This window comes from Mus caroli, chromosome 8, assembly GCF_900094665.2.
Source record: "Mus caroli chromosome 8, CAROLI_EIJ_v1.1, whole genome shotgun sequence".
Taxonomy (NCBI): domain Eukaryota; kingdom Metazoa; phylum Chordata; class Mammalia; order Rodentia; family Muridae; genus Mus; species Mus caroli.
In genome coordinates this window covers 62,152,965-62,169,978 of record NC_034577.1, presented here as the reverse complement: position 1 = coordinate 62,169,978, position 17,014 = coordinate 62,152,965, and the positions used below count along the sequence as shown (strand labels likewise).

General features: G+C 46.4%; 1 protein-coding gene across 12 annotated transcripts in view; it reads left to right on the top strand.

Annotated features, from left to right (window-relative positions):
• The window catches only part of Gatad2a (GATA zinc finger domain containing 2A), an 87,008-nt gene that overhangs the window by 31,300 nt on the left and 38,694 nt on the right, over positions 1 to 17,014 (top strand). For 11 of the 12 annotated variants that reach the window (XM_021169800.1, XM_029480455.1, XM_029480453.1 and 8 more), the window contains exon 2: positions 11,593 to 11,694. The gene's annotated coding sequence lies outside the window, so the exon portion shown is untranslated. Of the gene's footprint in view, positions 1 to 3,981; positions 4,096 to 11,592; positions 11,695 to 17,014 lie in introns of those variants that run through there. The other variant, XM_021169795.2, reaches the window with a different exon arrangement.

Genomic DNA, 17,014 nt, shown 5'->3' with positions numbered 1-17,014 from the left:
TTTTTGGCTTTTTGAGACAGGGTTTCTCTGTATAGCTCTGGCTGTCCTGGAACTCACTCTGTAGACCAGGCTGGCCTCGAACTCAGAAATCCGTCTGCCTCTGCCACCTGAGTGCTGGGATTAAAGGCGTGTGCCACCACGCCCGGCTTCAGGCTGGTTTTAAACTTTGGATTCTCTTGCCTCAGTTTCCTACCACTCTTGGCTGCACACATACTTTGTGTGAGCCTGATTGGCTCTTGTGCTGTCTTAAGTTGTGTTGTGTGTATTACCTGTTAGAGATGAAGGTAAAGATGGCTCTTAGCTTATGAGCCAGCCTGGGATTTGTCTGTAAGTTTCTAAACCCCGTCTTTCTGCTTGTAGGCTGGCAAGTTGTTAGTGTCTTGTCAACAGCGTCTGGTTGTTGTTGTTGGTTGCTTCTGGGACTAAGATTTTTAAAACAAAAGGTGAGGATTGATCTGTATCAGTCTTTGAGTATTCCTAGAGCCCCCAGGCCTGGGCTATGTAGAGCCTGGGGCTAGAGTCTCATCAGAATCAGTAGAACCTAGGCCTTCTAGTACCACTCTGTGTACACCTGAGAGACCTAGGCAGTGGCTTGACTTGATGTCTTAGCTTCAGGTTTCTCACCTGTCAAGTGGTGTCAAGGGAAGTCCCTTATGTGAAAGGGTAACAGTGATAGAGACCTTGAGGGTCACAATGGCAGTGCTTCCTAATTGTGGGTAGGTTTTGCTGGTACCTCCTGGGTACCAGGTAAGTGATGCTGGCAGCCCTTGATTGTGGTTATGGGGATCAAAAGATATTTATCTGGCATTAGAAGACCAACCCTTATGGTCTATTAGCATATAGACCTTAATTACTTGTTTCCTGACTTGAGTTGCCAAACTGGTGGATAGTTGAGATTAGAGTTAACAGAGGTTCTTAAGCGTGTAGGTCTGTCTGTCCAGCTGCTCCCAGGTACCAGCTCCTGTCATCAGGGAATGTGGAGGTGCTAAGGTCATTTTTCTAGAGGTGGAGGTTAAATGGGATCAACCTTACTCCAAACTGCAGATTTCCCTTTCTTTACTTAGACGTGCCGCTTTCTCTTTTGGTCTGTCTGTCTGTCTGTCTGTCTGTCTTTCTTTCTTTCTTTTTCTTTTTTTAAAGATTTATTTATTTTTATTATATGTAAGTTCACTGTAGCTGTCTTCAGACACTCCAGAAGAGGGAGTCAGATCTCATTACGGATGGTTGTGAGCCACCATGTGGTTGCTGGGATTTGAACTTCGGACCTTCGGAAGAGCAGTCAGGTGCTCTTACCCACTGAGCCATCTCACCAGCCCTCTTTTGTTTTTTCGAGACAGGGTTTCTCTGTGTAGCCCTCCTGGAACTCACTTTGTAGACCAGGTTGGCCTCGAACTCAAAAATCCGCCTGCCTCTGCCTCCCAAGTGCTGGGGTTAAAGGCGTGCGCCACCACGCCCAGCTCTCTCTTTTTTTAAATAAGCTTTTGTGGGACAATGAAGTGACTTGGAAGGTAAAGGTGCTTGAGTTAATTCCTGGTCCTCACATAGTAAAAGGAGAGAAGTTGTCCTGTGGCCTCCTCATGCATGCTCCCACACAGAAACATAACGAAGGGAACCCCAGGCAACTGGAGAGGCTGCTCAGTGGTTAAGGGCACTGGCTAGTCTTCTTACAAAGCTCCTGGGTTTGTTTTCCAACACCTACATGGTGGCTCACAACCATCTGTAACTCTTCTTCCATGAGGTCTGATGCCGCCTTTGGCATCTGTGGGCACTAGAAATACATGTCGCCGGGCGTGGTGGCGCACGCCTTTAATCCCAGCACTCGGGAGGCAGAGGCAGGCGGATTTCTGAGTTCGAGGCCAGGCAGGGCTACACAGAGAAACCCTGTCTTGAAAAAACAAAAAAACAAAACAAAAAAAGAAATACATGTGGCACACTGACATACAGGCAAAACAGCCATATACATAAAATAAAAATAAAATAGGTGTGCATAGGGAGGCAGAGACAGATGGATCTTTATGTATTTAATGCCAGTCTCATCTATCAATAGTGAGTTTCAGGACATCCGGGGCTATATATAAACCACCCTGCCTTAAAAATAAATGAGTAAATAAATGTACTTTTAAATAAAGATTGTGGGTGTGTGTGTGTGAGGCAGTTTGCACACATACATAGAGGCCAGAGACATGATTGTCTTTTTAAATTCTGCCTCATCTTAAGCCATCTTTGGGTGGCTGTGGTGGCACATGCCTTTCATCCCAGCATTCATAAATGCATAAATGCATAAATCACAGCCAGGGCATTATGATGCTGTTTTCCCTCTCCCTGGTATCAGTTGATGGGGGTCCCTGTTATCTGTTTGTCTTGTTGTCCCCCTTACTTACATGAAGTTGGATGTGCTGGGAGCTGGCTCTCTATCTAGTGCAACATTTTGTACACAGGCTTCCAGGAGATTTGGGGCGCTCAGGTTTCCATTTAAGGGAAGAGTGTTGCCAAGATGAAGTGGTCCTCTCTACTCTACTTGTGCTGTCTCTTGCTTGTGCTATAAGGTGAGGCCTGAACAGGTATGTTCCCAGGGAATTGGAATGCAGTGGTAGGCCAGGGTTGTCTATGAAGGTCAGGTCTAAGGTGCTTGGGCAGTGCTCTTAGAACACTAGTCACAGGCTTTCCTGGGCTCTTTTCTGCCATGCATTTGAGAAGTTGCAGGGGCTGGTTAATGCTGGAGCTTGTTAGGGCTATGATGTGCTAGAAACAGGTACTAGGCCCTGGGTTGCACTGTGACATCCCCGTGCATGCATGGTCCAGGAGGGCTCAATGATACAAGTAGCTCAACCTTGAAAGCATGTGACATGGCTTAGACCCCAAGGACACAAGCTGTGTGATTTCCCCATCTTCCAGGAGCTTTCTGGAATAAAGCAAGCTGTCCTTGCAGATGGAAGGCAATGATAGGTGTCAGAGACTGGCCAGGGAGTTTCACTTTTACAAGTTCTGTAAACTATGGCAGTATTTTTACTCTTTATTTTTTATATTTCATTAAGTGTGGGCATGGGAGGAGTTTAGAGGACATCTTTCAGGTGTTGTGGGTCATGGAGGTTGAACTCAGTTGTCAAGCTTGGCAGCCTTTGCTAAGCTATCTAACTGGCCCATGTAAACTTCTTTTGGGTGGGTGTTTAAGACAAGGTTTCTCTGTGTAGCTTTGGCTGTCTTGGACTCATTCTATAGTCCAGAATCTCCTCGAACTCAGCTTAATCTCTGCCTTTCCAATCCTGGGATTAAAGGGCCATGACCACCTGGCCCACATGTAAACATTTTTAATAATGTTAAACCACATATTTAAGAATGGTCACAATAAGCCTAGCTTGGTTACCAGGTGAAGCAGGGTAATCTCCATACTACAGATATGAGGCCAATTTGGACTATAGTAAGTCTCTGAAGTGGAGAAAGTTAAGAGTTTTACCTTAGCCGGGCGTGGCAGCGCACGCCTTTTTTTTTTTTTTTTTTTTTTTTTTTGGTTTTTCGAGGCAGGGTTTCTCTTGTAGCCTTGGCTGTCCTGGAACTCTGTCCACCACGGGCTGTCCACCACGCCCGGCTGCGCACGCCTTTAATCCCAGCACTCGGGAGGCAGAGGCAGGCGGATTTCTGAGTTCGAGGCCAGCCTGGTCTACAAAGTGAGTTCCAGGACAGCCAGGGCTATACAGAGAAACCCTGTCTCGAAAAACCAAAAAAAAAAAAAAAAAAAAAAAAAAAGAGTTTTACCTTGTGTGCATTAACTGCACAAAAATATGACCTCAAAAATAATTTGTAACTATGAGGACATGGATCTGTCTGTTAGGATTAGTTAGAAAGAGACTAAGGCATACACACATTGAAGGCCTGACTTGTGTCAGCTGCTAAAAGAAATGCTTGTCACTCTAGAAGGTTCATTGTGACATCATCTCATAGGTAGAGTGTTGGAGCACAGGAATTCTTTGGTGTTAGCTCCTGTAGGGGCAGGGCCTCCTCCAGCTTGGTGGGGTGACCCTCCTCAAGCCCCTGAAACCACCAGGAAATATTGGGGAGAGTCTTAGATCTCCAACTGCCCTGCTTGGGGGGTCACAGGTATTCATCATTTTTTCCATAGCTATTTGTCAATGTGTCTGGAAGTATGTTACGTACTGATATATTCTTGCAGAAGGTAGTCAGGGAAAACTGTCTCCACATTTCAGGCTGAGTCCTTAGTGACCTCAACATGTGGCCCTTGAGCAGCACACACCAGCAGGACATCCTGTAATTCAGCTCTCTGCCCACAACAGCTCCCTGGAGTCTGTGTTTGCTCCCACAGGACCAAGGCTTATTATTCTCAAGGCTGCTCCTCTCTTTGTTACCCAGTGTGGCTCTCCTGGGTTTCTGATGACTGTTTATCAGTCTAGGTTCCTAGGTCCCTCCTTCAGCAGCTTTTAGAACTCAGGAAGACATGTTCCTCTTCAGTATGGGTGTTGCAGTGTTGAGAAGGAGCTTCAGGGCTCATCAGGCAACCACTCTCTTCCAGGAACTTCCTGTGTCCTGTTGTCTGGAAGCTTCCAGAGTGCTAGGCCTGTGGGTGCTTTTGGAGTGTTATGGCAGAGGCTCAATTGTTGGTGCTTTTGGTACTGGGACCCACTAGCCTCCAGCCCCTCTCTTTGCTTTCCCACCCAGGGATTGAGTGGGCAGCTAACTTATCACTAGCCAGCACTGGAACCTCGTCCATGACATGAGCACTTTGGAGGTCCTAAGGACTTTGAGAACCTCATGCCAGGAAAGGGGTGGGGAAAAAGGACTTATCACAGGGGAGCAGTCCCAGCTTCCCGGCAAAGAAGCCATTTCCTCTTTTTCTTGTCACACTTCCTTCAGGTGTCTGACAAGCTTTTCACATACTGAGCATCTCAGTGCTTAGCACTTCAGACCTTCCTGAGGCCCACAGACCTTGCCCTCAGTATATTTCAATATTCAGGTGTGTGCAGTTCCCACCAGTTGTGTGGACATTGGGAGGAGTGTCCACATCCACATAGGAGCCGAGACGTTTTGAAGAATGGCTTTAAGTCACTATAGCCAAAGTAAGAGGTAGAGGTTTCCTGTGGAGGTCCTGCCTGGCGCAGAGGCTGTCACTTGGTTCACAGCACAGTATTGAAGGAGCTTCAGGAGGGAGGTGGGCTTTTTCGGAGGGCTATGGGTCATTGAGAACCACAGCTGGCCAAAAGTGTTTTTGAGCCTTTAGGATGGCTAGTAGGGAAGGAGAGTATGATGAAAGTGCCTGCTTTCTGATCTGTGAGACATTGGGTGGGATACTGTACCTCTGCAGTAAGAAGGGAGGGGTGCTAGTTAGGGGCTCAGTAGAGACCACTTGCCTACTTTGAAAGCAGAGGCTCTGGGGTCCATTTCTGCCATTGCGGAGAGAGAGAGAGAAAAAAAAAAGGTGTGTACATTATGCCAACCACCAGTACCAAGACAGCAATGACAGGGAGTCACAGGGAGGAGGCTTCTCTAGACTCAAGGCTAGGCCTCTGGGACCTTCAGCTGTGAGAGGCTGAAGCAACAGCTGCTCTCTGGGAGGCCTGGACTCATGCTGGGGGCTGGGGCCTGCATGGCTGCCTCTTAGCCTTGGATTCTGAGGGAAGACACTTTGTATATTTGACTGGTTTTGCCCCAAGTTTGTGATGGAAACATTGTGGGTGCTGACAACAGTGTAGGGGGTCCTAACTGTTGCCACATCCCAATCTATTTAACTTGGCTGGATGTACTGGTTGGGGAGTGCTTGCTTAAGTGACAGGGACTTGTACCAGAAGTGGCAAAAGGGAAGGAGGACATGGCAGGGACCTCGGCAGACAGGTGGGCAGGTGTGAGGAGGAGCAAGTAGGGGAGAGACAGGCTTACTGGAGTCATGATGTGTGTGTAAGTGCATGTACACATTCGAACCATCATAAGATACTGAGAGAGGGTGTGTGTGTGTGTGTGTGTGTGTCCATCCATCTGTCTGTCTTCAGGGATATTAGGGAGGGTGTGTTGGCTCATTGTGAGATGATCCATCCTCCATCAAGGCCTTTATTACCATAGATAAGGGGAGGACAAGGTGAGCTAGGGATTGTGGGTGCTAGGATTTGAGATGATGGACAGGACTGTACCATTCTCATCCCCTAGTCCTAGCTTTGGTTGCTAAGGGGATGGGCTGTATGGCCAGTTTCCCCACTGGCTCCTTTGCTTTCCTGGGACTGTTTCTCTAGTCTGCTTAGTCTGATATGTCCCTGCTCCCTAGGGACATAGTTAACAAGGTGTTTTACCCTAGGGAGAGCAGGCTCTGCACAGGTTCCCTGGGGGTGACCTGGAGCTGGAGCCCAAGCTATGCCCTGTGCTGTTGTGGCTGGGGTCCCTTTGCTCTTCTCCTGAACAGCTCCAAAGTGCTCCTTGCTAGCCCTTAGAGGTAAGGTTCCTTATTTTGAGATAGTGCTAAAATAAGGTTCCTTATTTTGAGATAGTGCTTTTGGTTTAACTCTGTCATGTATCACCACTGCTTAGCTCTGTCATTGTAGGCAGACACAGAGGGAGCATTGGTTGTGACTATGTCCCAGGAAAACTAATTGCTTGAATGTGGGTAGCAGGCAATAGGGTGCCAATCCCCAAGTTAGAAACTGAATGTGAGCTGGAGCAGAACTTAGCAATAGAGCACACACTTAGTGTGCATATTGCTAGCACCTGGGTGGAACTGGAACTTTGAGTTCTAGGCCACCAGGGCTACATTAAGAATTGTGAAGCCTCAGCCAGGTGGTGGTGGTGGTGGTGGTGCACACCTTTAATCTTCAGAGGCAGGCAGATCTCTGAGTTTGAGACCAACCTGGTCTACAGAATTAGTTTCCAGATAGCCAGGGCTACACAGAGACAAAATGAGAAAAGAATTATGATTCTGTGTTGCTGGGTATGGTGGCACATATTTTAATCCTCACACTTGAGAGGCCATGGCAGGCTGATCTTTGAGTTTTGTGTGTGTGTGTGTTTGTATGTTTGCGTGTGCGTGCATGTGTGAATGAGCGAGACATTAGAGACAAAGACAGACACACATACTGTGGGTTTGACCTAATCCTCCACCTGCCAGCACTGTGGTGCCTCCTTTGGTGCCTTGGTTTCTCCCTTTCTGGTGTTATGAGTTCTACTCCTAGAGAGGGTCCAGGTGAGCTTTGTGAAGTGGGTAGATGCTTGGTTTGTGTAGGGCAGGTGCACTCTGGGTTTGGAAGGGTCAGAGACAGGAGCAACAAGAAGTACTGGGTTCTTGGATCTGTCAGGAGAATATGGGGGCCAAGGTGGCAAATGTGTGGGTGCAGACTGCACAGGTGTCAGTGAGGGCAGGTGGTGGACAGAGAGTAGAGGGGAACACTCATGCTTTCCAGTCCTAAGAGTGTAATATAGTCAGCCCTTCCAGTCAAATGCCAGTGCCTTCATACACCTGTGTTGTCTCCTGTGTGTTGGCCATGAGTAACCTAGCAGGCACTTAATTCTGCCTTCATCCTGGAGTTAAAAGGAGCATCCTCCAGGCCTTGTCCCAGAGGATCAAATGACAACAAAAGATGGGGCAGCCACAGTGCCAAGGCTTGATTTCACGACTGTGGCTCCCATGGCTATCTTCCTGTCAAAGTGTGGTTTCTCTCCAAATAGGACAGAAGGTCAGGGTCGGTTACAGGAGAAGGGTGTATGTGTGAGTGGAGGACCCAGGTGCAGGGTCAAAGCTAAAGCGTAATGATTTATCAGGGGAGGTAAAGAGTCTCCCATGAGCTGGTAATTGTGCACTTACGGGTTACTTGATATTGTTTTAAATGTATGAGTTTGGCATAAAAACAGCAAAGCTTTCTGAACCCAGTTAGTGAGGTGCAGTGGTAATCACATGATTAGTTTCAAGAAATGTTCCTTGTGGAAATGCTAAGTGAGTTCTGCTAGATCTCTACTCATTTCTTATGAGAGTCACATTGACTGACTAAAGGGGCTGCTGCACTGGGCTCCCCAGACTAACTCCTCCATCCTAGCCTATTACCCAAGTCCAAACGTACAGCACTAGCTGTGTGTCACACGCTCTAGGTGCTGAATTGAAGCCAGGCAGAATCTGATAACACAGTCTTGCCTTACTGCTTGGTGGGAAGGTCCACAGACACTGGAGCTGTACTGGGTAGGGGTGGGCTGAGGGTGCCTTCCGGAAACTCTGGAACAGACTGGGTTGGGAGCTGCTAGCAGGTACAGCAAAGAGGCAGCAGAATAGGCTAATAAGTTCAAGCACTTCTCCAGGGTAGAGGCTTCTGGAATGAGGTTGTGTGCATTAAGCATTTCTTAGATTTTTAAGTGTCACAGTGGCCTGGTAGTTATTTTTTTTAGGTCTTTCTCAGTTTAGAGTGGAGAGTTGGTGTTTATTTTTATTATTTTAGAGCTAGTCTATTGTTGGCTCATTACAGTCTTGCCTCAGCGTCCTGTGTAGCTGTGATTACAGATGCAGGCATCCCTCTTGATGACCCGGATTTGAAAGTCCATCTTTATAGAGGTTTTGTTTCAGATGTGAAATGTCCACAGTGGGAGGGTGTTTGATGTATAAGGCTGGGCCTGAAGTCCAAAAATGAGATTTATTTAGGTGGATGGGCACTAGGCTGGCTGGCCTCTGGGGTATGTTTGATGCTTTGAGTCTAGTCAACTGCTAATACATTGATAGATGGATTAAGAATGCACGTGGTGGGCTGGCAAGATGGCTCAGCAGATAAGAGCACTGACTGCTCTTCCAAAGGTCCTGGGTTCAAATCCCAGCAACCATATGGTGGCTCACAACCACCTGTAATGAGATCTGATGCCCTCTTCTGGAGTGTCTGAAGACAGCTACAGTGTACTTACATATAATAAATAAATAAATCTTAAAAAAAAAAAGAGAGAGAATGTACGTGGTTTGTGTGTGTGTGCTTGTACACATGGGTGGGTCAACTTGTGAGAATCTGTTCTATTTACCATGTGACTGTAGGCGATTGAACTCCGGTTCTCAGGCTTGCCTTTACTTATCTAGCTATCTTGCTTGTTCAGAGGCTTCTTGAAATAAGGAACCTAGTTCAGAAACATCCTTCACTTTAGCAGAGAGGATAGTTTGGACACTTAGAGAAGTGGCTGAAATTCCATACATATTTAATATCAGAACTAACAGAGTTGAGTTGGGGAGGGTAATGTATACCTTTGATCCCAACAGACAGAGGCATGAGGATAGCAATGAGTTTAAGGATAACTCAGGGCTATGCAGAGAGATTTCACGTTAACCCTGAAATCGGGTAATTCTCCTACCTCTGTTCCCCCCTCTGAGAGTATAAGAGCATGCTACCATATTCAGCTTCTTTATAGGCTGTGAGTCCTCACGCTTGTATGATAAGCACTTGTGCTGCAGTTATGTGCCCAGCCTCTGCTCAAAGTTTCTGATAGTACATGCATTGTATTTGTAGGTCAGTTGGGAAGAGAATTTGTACCTCCTAACCATAAATAAAGGAAAGGGATTCCTTTCCATTTGTCTTGTTTACTTTTCTGATGTGGGAGACATTACCCAGGCCTGCTTGCTGCCAGGCGAGCTCTGCCAGGGTTACATCCCAGCTCTGTGGGTTTTGTTTTTGTTTTTTGAGATAAAAAATCTCTGTCTTGTTCTAGAGTCAAACCATCTTCCTATCTCAGGGGAGTGCCAGGACTTTAACATGACTGTAGTTTTTTTTCCCCCTTATGCATCATGTTTTTATGCCTGTTGTAAACAGATTTTGTTGTAATCTTCACTTCTCACTGATTGATGTGCCTCTGGAAACACAGCTGACTTTGTGCACTAATGGCCTGTGACTGACCCAGGCCAGGGTCTTGCTAACTCAGACCATCACAAATTGAGAACATACAAGCAAGGGTTTGCAAGGTAACTTAGCCAGTAAGGTTTACCACCACTTGACCACTCAACCTGAATTTAATACTTAAAACCTACATAGTGGAAGGGAAGAACCAGCTTTTGAAAGTCGTTCTCTGACTTCTATATGCAATTTCACTGCTTTCTTTTTTGGGTGTGGGACTGTACGCTGGAGGTGTGGGCATTGGCCACCAACAGGGAGACATGATCAGGCTGCATATTGCTAGCCTGGGAACAAGTTGAGACTCAAAAGCTGAAAGGCGGCCTCTACAGAAATCGTAGCTTTTGTTCCATAGTAAAGTTGAAATCATCCCAGGGTGGGGTCTCTGTGCTGGCCTTGATCCTGAGAAGGGACAGGTGTCTGGGCACTTAGACTAGGGCTCCCTGCCTCTGGCTGAGAAGCTTGAACTTAGTGGGTCAGGCAGCTGAGGGGTAGCAGCATTTGCTGGCTTTCCCAGTTTACACTGGGATGGAAGGCCCTGGTAGTGTCTGTGGCAAGGGTCTTTTACATGGGAGGAGCCTTGTGCTCCTTGATACCCAAAGGTCTTTCTGGCAAGTTTTTCTGTGAGAATATTTCTTGAGTCACACATTACTGAAAAGAGTTTAGAAAAGAGATTTCTTGGTGGGCATGGTGGTGTGTACTTTTAATCTCAGCACGTAGAAAGCAGAGACAGGCAGACCTCTTGAGTTCTAGATCAGCCAGAGTTATATCATAAGATCTTGTATCATAAACTGAAAACTAAACAGAAAAGGTTTCTTTGTAAAAGTGTGTATGAGTGTTTTTCTTCCATGTATGTGTGCCATGTGGGTGCTAGGAACTGAACCCTGGTTCTCTACAAGAGTATCCAGTGCTTTTAACTGTTGAGCCATTCATTTAAAAACAACAACAAAACTGGTTTCTTACTAGTATGTTTTCCTGGCAGTTGTATGAACACGAAGAAAGAGAACAGAGGTGGTATTGTTACTGGAGAGGCCGGGTGCATAAAATTCTGAAAGTGGGACCCAACCTGACACCACAGACTCTGGGGCCTGTCATGGAGCCACTCTGCCCAGGAATTTGGACTTCTTCTGCTATATCTCTTCTTCCCTGGGTACTTGTGCCCTCCTCATCCTCAGGGACAAACTTGTACTTCTGCACTGGTGGTGGTTCAGAGCGGGAATCCCGCTGGTCTGCTTGCTGGGCAGGTTTCCTGATGTATCAAGTCTCTGTTTTATAAAATTGGGCCTGCTCCGAGGCCATCCCCACATTAGATCAGCACCTGTGTCAGCTTGGCCTTAACCATTCTGTCACTCCTAGCTTGCTGTGAGGACAGCCCTTCAATCATTTACTCTGTGTTCTGGGTGATAAATGAGAACTATCTAGACTTGGCCTGTTACTCAGTGTTGTTGTTGTGCTTTTGTTGAGAGCTTCCAAGGTAGGTCTGGGGTGTTGTTCACAGGTTACCCCATGCCCACTAGGCCTTAGAAATTGATTTGCTTGTCTGGGCTCCTGTTGTGGAGGGCAGCAATGGCAGAGTTCACTATTCCTATGACTGGAAGCATTTTCTTCTATTGTGGATGCTGGAGACAGGACCCAGGTCTTGCATATACTTGGTAGGATCTACCACTGAATTACACCCCAGCACTGGAGAAGTTTGAAATTTCCTGATTCCCAACCATTTTATGGAACTCAAGTGTTTTTCTGTCTTTTGGTTTAGGTTGGCCAGCACATTGAGCCAGCACATCCACATAAGTTGCCTTTTGACAGAGCTGTGGCCATGGCAGCATGGTAGGATCCGTGTCCCGGACCCTGAGGCCAGGTGAGTGCTAGAGACTGGTGTCTATGGAATGGAAAGCTGGCTTAGATAACCTCTACATATCTGATAAAGCCCTGCTCAGGAAGGAAGGCAGGGAGTTGGGTTCCTGTGGCATCAGGTATGACCCTTGAGCCTTGGGGTAGACACCATGTTTATTGGTCACCTGCTCAAAGGCCTGGGGGTGGGGGTGGGGGTGGGGGTGGGGGGGAACCAGATATTAACCTTTGATCTCCAGCTGTATCTCCTCCCAGATGGCTAGAATTGTTCTTTAGCCACTGCCCAGCTAGCTCTAATGTGGAAACCTCAGCTTTACAGAATACAAAAGGCCAGAATTCCACAGGGGAAGGAGGGGCCTTTCTATTGCCACCAGGGCCTCACAATGACATTTACATAGTGACATTTAGTGCCTGTAAAAGGAGGAGGAATTGAGTGGCATCCTAGAAGTAGGGCATGGTTTCAGAACCTCCCAGGATAGCGTCACAGTTTTAGGACTGTCACACGGTGTCTTACCAAATGGTCTACCACCACTTACTGGCATCTGCTTGGCTCCTGCTCTGACATCCTGCTGTGCTGGAAAGTATCTGTGACAGTGTTAGGGTTAGAGTTTTGGGTGTTTTTTTGTTTGTTTGTTTGCCCCCCCCCCCCCCCCCCCGGGTTTCTCTGTATAGCCCTGGCTGTCCTGGAACTCACTCTGTAGACCAGGCTAGCCTTGAACTCAGAAATTCGCCTGGGATTAAAGGCGTGTACTACCACTGCCTAGCTACAGTTTTGGTTTTTAGGTTTTTTTCTCTTTAATTTATGTGTATTAGTGTTACACCTGCATGTGGGCCTGTGTACCACTCACATGCCAGGTACCCGAGGAGATCAGAAGAAGGCATGGTATTGAAGTTAAGGGTGGCTCTGAACCACCATGTGTGTATTGGGAATTGCTGTGTCCTTTGCAAGAGCAGCAAATGCTCTTATTCTTAACTTTTGAGCCATCTTTCCAGCCCCTTACTTTGTTTTCTGAGACAACCCTGTCTCAGAATGGTATTGCCATGTAGTCCACACTAGTCTTGATCTTTTGCGTCAGATTCCCAAGTGCTCAGATTACAGTGTGTACCACTAACTCTGGCTTGTTTCTTGAGAGAGTATTATTATGTAGCCCAGATGAACTCCAGGTAATCCTCCTGCCTCTGCCTCTGCCTCCCAGCTGCTGGGATTGCAGGTTTTAATTTATGTTTTCTACGGTGTGTCCTGATTTAATTCTAGGCCATATTTACCTTTTGCTGCATTTGGGTTTTCCTGATCCCTGGTCCTCATGTGCTAGGCAACTCTTGTCCATTACAAAGGTGCACACAGACCACATGCCCACCCCAGCAGGCCCTTCTGCTGGCTCAGGTTTGTGGACAAAGTGTTTATCCTTGGGTATCATTTGCTGGGTTGCAGGTGTGTGTATATCTTTTATTTGGTAGGGATCATGATGACTCGTGTGCTAGGTATTAGAGATCTTAAGTGAGATGGGGCTTTAGGAAAGCAGTACATAGCCACAGCACAGTCAGCATTGTCTTCCTGCTAAAGAAGATTATGCAGGTTGCAGAGTCCCTGAGACATCTTTGCTGTGGTCTCTAGCTGTTCCTGTAGAGATCAGTCAGGCCCTACTGGAGTCATAGAACTACTATGTGTTTATTTAGAACCAAAGCTCTCTCCTGTGGGTGGTGGGAAAGGATTGTGACAGGGGAGCTTATTATTACTGTGTAAGCACCTGGGTGAAGAATGTGGGTAGTGATCCTGTGACAGTAGTGACAAGGTGAAGGATGCAGAGATAATGCTGGCCAGAGCCTCTTGTGTGGGGTTCTATCATTTTTAGTCCTACACAAAGTACAGCATGAATCCATTTTCCAAAGGAAAGGTGTGTGTGTGTTTGTTCTTTATTACTAAAAACACCATTACTATGTGTGTTACAATGTGTGCCAGTGAAGGGCATGTGCACAGCATAGCATGGTGACTGTCAGGTCTTGTTTTTTCCTGCATTTTTACACTAGATGCCAGTTTTGTAAAGCTAACCAGTTGGAGTCACGTTTTTTGCACCTTTGTTGTTTTTATTTTGTTTTATTTTTTCCTGTTAAACATTGTAGAAGAAACAGATAATGTCTCTAAGGACCAAAAGAGAAGTGCAGAACTTGAGTCAAACCAGATCACACTGAATTCTGAATTTGCATTAGGAAGTGACAGTTGTGTCAGAAAGGCCCACAGTAGTAGCACAGGTCAAGTGCAACAGGTGATTACAGCAAGTCCTGGAGTTACCCGTGTTGAATCCACTACAGTGGTGCAACTGGGGGTGGGGGCGTAGAATGCTGGCTTAGTGAGACCCTGGCTTCATCCATAGTATATATGAAAGAAACACAATTGATGGTGAGCCAGGTGCCAGCTCTTTGCAAGGCTGAAGCCCAGGAGCCTAAGTCAATCTGTGTAGCAGAGTGAGACCCTGTCTCTAAATAAATGAATAATATGAAAAGTCTCCAAGTTCATGTTGGCTTTCAAAGAACTAGAAGCTGGCAAGTCCCCATTCTCCTTTAGAGGATATTGGGGAGCCAGTGTGGTTTCGTCTTCAGTGAGGAGGTGAAGCATGTACACTGTCTTTCCAGCCTGAACTTGGTAGGGCCAAGATATGTCAGAGGAGGGCCTCTCAGCATGGACCGCAGAGCCTGTGTTTACGTCTAGAGACACAGTTTTGCTGTATAGACCAGAGTAGTCTCACACACACAATCCTCAGACCTGAGCCTCCCCATGTGCAGGGGGATAGTCACGTGTCACTATATCAGCTTTTGAGGAACTCTGTACACAAGTGACCAGTGTGTCATTGGATAGTATTGTGGAGAGAATTGGACTTGCATATTAAGTAGCCTTAGTGGCCAGCATAGTAGTAGCAGTTGTCACATTCACTAATTACTATGAACGTACAGAACTGTGAGTTTAGTTTTACAGCTGCAGAATGAATTTTTGTTGTTTTAGTTTCTTTTTGAGACAAGGTTTCTCTGTGTAGCCCTGGCTGTCCTGGAACATGCTCTGTAGATGAGGCTCAAACTCAGATCTGCATGCTTCTTTTTCCATAGTGCTGGGATTAAAGGCATGTGTCACTACTGCCAGGCTGAGAATGAGTTATTAGAGGTGCAGACAGCCATATTCAATGACCACCAGTGTTTAGAGGTGGGGCAGGGTAGTGATAGGAACTTCCAGAAGGATGTACACTGGCCATTTTGTCTAAAGAACAGTTTATAGGAAATTGGGTTCATGTCATATTAACTGCAGAAACCTCACTCGCAGAACCCAACCATGGCAAACAAATGACTTAATTCAGGGGTGATGGTGGGGAAGACAAGCATATCCATAGAGAGGGAGGGGTGAGCTGTTAAGTGGTTGAAAGTGTCACCAAGGGCATGTTCAAAGCATTGGCTTCACAAAGGCCAGTATGGGCATGGGAGACATGAGGCCAGGGACCTGGGGAGTACACACATCCCATCATAGCATCACTACTACTTTGTGGGTGTGCTTGAAATTTTCCATAACAAAAATTTATGGTCAGCAAGATGGCTCAATAGGTAAAAGTACTTCATCATAAGCGCCAAATCTTAGAGATTCCACCTGCAGGCAGTGAACCACTGAACCTTACACCTCAGTAGCAAATGCTGGGCTTTGGCTAAGTATGTGTTATTATATAGTATCTTCACTGTCTCTCAAGAGTTGGTTCTTTGTCTTTAAAATTATTAGTGCTGAAAAGGCCACTTCTCATAAATACATAGTATAAGATGGCAGGAGTTAAACCTTTGAAACTTTCAGAAATGTTTGTTTGTTTGTTTGTTTTTGAGACAGGGTTTCTCTGTATAGCCCTGGCTGTCCTGGAACTCACTCTGTAGACCAGGCTGGCTTCGAACTCAGAAATCCACCCGCCTCTGCCTCCCAGTTGCTGAGATTAAAGGCATGTGCTGGGCTGGGGAGATGGCTCAGCGGGTAAGAGCACTGACTGCTCTTCCAAAGGTCCTGAGTTCAAATCCCACCAACCACATGGTGGCTCACAACCACCCATAATGAGATCTGACGTCCTCTTCTGGTGCATCTGAAGTCAGCTACATTGTACTTACATATAATAATAAATAAATCTTTGGGCCAGAGCGAGCAGAGTTGACCAGAGTGAGCAGGACAGAGGTCTTAAAAATTCAATTCCCAACAACCACATGAAGGCTCACAACCATCTTACAGCTACAGTGTACTCACATACATAAAATAAATAAATCTTTTTTTTTTTTTTTTAAAACAAGGCATGTGCCACCACTTGCTGGCACTTTTAGACACTTTTGAAAGGTTTCACTTTGAAACTCCGTTCTAATCCCAAGCCAAGAAATAATTTAATGATTTTTTTTTTTTTTGAAATTCAAGCCAGCAGCTCAAATAGCAGTAGTTTTGTCGTCGTCGTCCCCCCCCCCCGCCCCCCAGGGTTTCTCTGAGTCTTCCTTGTTTGTGGTCCTGGAACTAACTCATTGTGTAGACCAGGCTACCCTTGAACTCTGAGATCTGCCTGCCTCTGCCTCTCAAGTGCTGGAACTAAAGGTGTGTGCCACCACGGACCAGCTGTCTGTCTGTCTGTCTGTAAGCCAGAGTCCCATTAAATAATGCTAACTGGCCTAGAACTCACTGTGTAGTTGAGGCTGGCCTCAAACTCTCTTAGGTCCACCTGTCTTTTCTAGAGTGCTAGGATCAAAAAGCATGCCCTCCCACACCAAAGCCCTTGTTTAGTTTTTGAAAGAGGATCTTAAATGGTGGCCTAGGAACTGCAGGGAGGACCGCAGCCTTCCTCAACACAGCTGCTCTAGAGTTCCTTGTCCCATGCAAGTTCCTGGCCACACTGCCAGGTATTGGCACGTTTGCTCTGGGGCAAGGCTCATAATCCCATTTGTGTGGTGAACTACTGTAGCAGTCTGGGTTCCCTGATAGCTGCCATTGCTGGCATGGTAGCTGCAGGCTCTGGAGCTGTATACTTCATCAAACATCTTTCCTTAAGAACAAGCTCTTGTTATTGATCACCAGGCTCAAATAGCTGCAACCCTTAGGACTTGGACATCTCCTCCCCTGCCCCCACAATAAAACAAAACAAAATAAAACACCAACCAGGTAATCGCCACCCATGCAAGAAAAATTGACATTTTCACCATTTCAAAGTGTGGTATCTGTTGGCATTCAGTATACTCAAGGTATTGCACAGTTCTCCCTAATTCCAAAACATTTTAAAATCTTATCTTTTATGCATATGTATGTTTGTGGGTGCTTGAGGGCATTGATCCCCTGA